The following is a 3,544-nucleotide window of genomic DNA, read 5'->3' as shown; positions in this document are numbered from 1 at the left end:
TCTAGTCTTTGGTTTAGAATGAAGTTGGTTTGGAAACATATTCAGCTATGCTTCATCTCCTGTTTGCGTTTCTGTAGGCGCCCGTGCTAGCAGTGTCCAAGCGTTTTGCCCCCTAGGGGGCGGGCCCCACACTTTGGGAAGGTCTGAAATAGACCATTACGTCAAGGCTGGGATGGTCCATTTGGTAAAGTAAATCCGTTGGGCATCTTTCTTTGCCTTTAGACAATAATTCTGATGGCAAAAGAGCCAAACGGGACAAGCAAAAAAAAAAAAAAACAACAACAAAAAGAATGCATTAGTGTGGATGTAGCCTTAGCCATCTCCTTTCGATGTGGATGGTAGCTACTTTTGGAGTGAGTAAATTTCCACCACTCCACATGTAGGTGATTTAAAATGTTATCTGAATCTGAAATCTTAATCTTAAACTCTTTCCAGTATATAAACGGTCTTAAATAACGAGGCATACTGACAGGCTATCACTTTTATGTCCTAACTTGCCCCTTGACCCGCCGTTGCTAAACTGTTTGACTATGAATGTTCCTACTGAAAAAAACCCACCAGGAATATAACTTTCAAGTTAATGCTACCAACCTCGGCAGCAGCTTCTAAATATTAGGGAAGCACAGTCTACCCAATTTTAGAAAACTTAAGAAAGTTTATTATGTAATATCGTTGATGTACCATAATTTAAACTCTATTTTAGATCAACAGTGTTCATTAGTAAACACCTAAATAGCTGCTCACATCACATGTGATGTAAACTCTTTATTGAAAGGGGAATATAATGGTTAGCTGAGGGACTTACATTTCTTACAAACAGAAAAACACACATTTTCTATTCATAAATTTTATTTGGTAGACACTGCTATGTTTTCTCATTAAAATATCACAAATTGACAGTTGCACTGCATGCTAACTTTCATTCAATAGTTTTTAACCAGTTACAGCCGGACGAGGGGTGGGTGCAGCTGTTGTAGTGGTTGTTGCTAGGCTGACAAGTAGTAATTGTATGAGTAGCTGCAGCTGTTGATTGTTTAACTGTGGCAGTTGATTGGCTTCCTGAAAAACCACAAATAAAAATATTTATTATCAAATGCAGAGAAACGTTACATCTGTAAAACTAAAAACTTAGATATTTAGGAGGCAATAATCCACAATGTAATTCAAATCACAGTACTCTGACTTGTGCATCAAAAATCATTTGCCATTTTGTAAAAAAAATAAGAAAAGCACTCACCCCTGACCCAGAGTAAGATTCAGAGCTTGAGCGCACAAGTCTTTTGCGCGCCATACCCATCTGTAGACAATGATCAAGTTCAATACTGCCTTCATTTTATTGTATTACAGTATTATTAATGGTATCTGAATGCATAAGTGCAAATAAATACGTAAAAATATGTGATAATGTCAGACTTACAGGTTGAGTCAAAGTGAGGCTCAGGAGGCATCCAAGCACAAATGCTACCTTCAGCATGGTTTCAGTGATCGTACCTGTTGAAATAAAAATGGTAATAAAGATTTAATCAAATCAAATAAGTTAATTAAACAATTACAATTCCACAGTTAATCCTATCCTGGCAAAGAAAAATTTGACAACAAAGACTCATGTAATTACGTCTAGTCCACTGCTGCAGCAGTCAGTCTCAGAGTGAAGGAAGTTGTTGTAGTGATATTCGGAAAGTTGAGCTCTTCTTATATACAGCTACCAGAGCACCTTTGTTAAGAAATGTCCCAAGGTGTAACTAATGATTAGAGCCAGAAACCACATAATAATCTTGTCAGCACCCAGACAGGGTAAACAAAAAGAAAAAAAAACAAAACACTATGCCATATGAATTATAACTGGATCAGATTATTAGGAACCAAACTGTCAGTCAGTCACAACACACCCTGAAATTGTTCAAGTTTGTGCTCAAATATTGCACTGAAAATGAAGAAAAGCACAGAGTAATCTACTGCCAAACTGTATTCAGAGGTTGTTTGAAATTAGAGCGGTACAGTATGGACTCAAGCATGTTTAAAAAGGTATGCTGTGAATTAAAATCTTCTCTTCTTGTTCAGTATGTAAATGAAAAAAAAAACAATTGCGATAGTAAACAATCAGAAAACTTTAATCCCTAAGGAAATTATGAAATTAAACTGAAATATGATAGTTATTGCTTAAGAGACAATACTTTTTGTCTTTATTTGTTGAGAACATGATGTGAAAATGTGAAAAGGTGTAATATATTAAAGGTCATTCATTATGACTGGTACTTTTTACTAAGTTATTCTTGTTGTTGTTTTTTAAATATCATCATTAAAATTATCATGTGAATATGTTGCACTTATTTTATATTCACCTGCATCAGAATAATGCATTTTCTTAGACTGAAATATGAACATAATGGAAAGATTACAGGATTTCAGGAAATTAATTGCCGTTATGAATCAAGCTAGTCAATCAAGTTTAAACAGTAAACCTACTTAGGTATTAGCAAACACCTTGTCAAACTGTAGTCATAACTAAAACCACAGAGAAGACAATGGTAAGGCATTAAGTCCAAAATAGCAATTATTGTTTTACTGCAAGAGGGGCTGTTGGAATCATTAGGAAATATGTGTTTCTTAATTTGTCTGATACAAGTATCAACACATGATATCACCAGATTGGCTTAAAAAATATTTTTGTATTTTACTTTACTTGTTCTCATGTCTTTATTAAGCTTTTGCTTGTGCTCAATATTAAAGAATATATTAGATAATTAATGTTGCATTGGATATGCTGAAGATTGCAACAGTATGTTAAATTGTATTCATTATATTAGTTGATTTCACTTACCGTATTTTTCAGACCATAAGGCACACCGGCTTATAAGGCGTGCTGTCAATGAATGGGTCTGTTTTATACATAAGGCGTACCGGATTATAAGGCGCATTAAGCGAAACAAAACAGTCAGATAAGTCAAACTTTACTCAACTCATTCTTCTTGCTTTCTCCATTTCTGTACCATTGATTCATTACTGTTGAATTCTCTCACAGCTGCTCTATTCCCATGTTGTTGTAGTATATTAATGACTAACCCCGTATTGTGGATGGATTATCTCAGTTGTTCTCCTGACTGAAGTTTGGTCCATTTACAGCAGCGGTCCACAACCTTTTTTGCACCATGGACTGGTTTATGTCCAACAAGACTTTCATGAACTGGCCTTTAAGGTGTTGCAGCTAAATACAACAAAATAAAACCAGTACCAGCTAGTCCAACTTAGTAACCCCACAAACATCACTGCTGTTTAGTTTTCTCTCTTCATTTATGTTGGAAGTGATAGCAGAGCAGTACGTTTGAATTTTTTCAGAAATCTCTCAGTCAGAACATGCTATATTATGTTTGGGTGGAAACTAGCAAGCTAACTTTCTGCTAACTTCTAGCTCCGTTAATTTAATAAATTCTGTTTTCGTGGACACCTGGATGTTAAACTTAATTGTTACACCTGGTTAAGCAACAATGCTGATCATGATATTAAAGATGAAATAATTTAGACAGTTTTTAACTCTCAGTGGAGC

General features: G+C 35.2%; 1 long non-coding RNA gene across 1 annotated transcript; it reads right to left on the bottom strand.

Annotated features, from left to right (window-relative positions):
* Positions 1-857: 857 nt before the first annotated feature.
* On the bottom strand, positions 858-2,200 carry LOC147327787 (uncharacterized). The gene is made up of 4 exons (XR_015130039.1): positions 1,616-2,200; positions 1,418-1,491; positions 1,238-1,297; positions 858-1,059 (listed from the first exon to the last, which is right to left on the bottom strand). It is a non-coding gene; the product is annotated as an uncharacterized LOC147327787 (long non-coding RNA).
* Positions 2,201-3,544: the final 1,344 nt, after the last annotated feature.

The sequence above is a fragment of the Aulonocara sp. 'chitande type north' Nkhata Bay genome, linkage group LG6, assembly GCF_057382095.1.
Source record: "Aulonocara sp. 'chitande type north' Nkhata Bay isolate Kocher_YH1m ecotype deep benthic linkage group LG6, A_spYH_male_GT1.1, whole genome shotgun sequence".
Lineage (NCBI taxonomy): Eukaryota > Metazoa > Chordata > Actinopteri > Cichliformes > Cichlidae > Aulonocara > Aulonocara sp. 'chitande type north' Nkhata Bay.
Note: the sequence above shows the minus strand (reverse complement) of the source record. Positions and strands in the feature narration are given on the sequence as shown.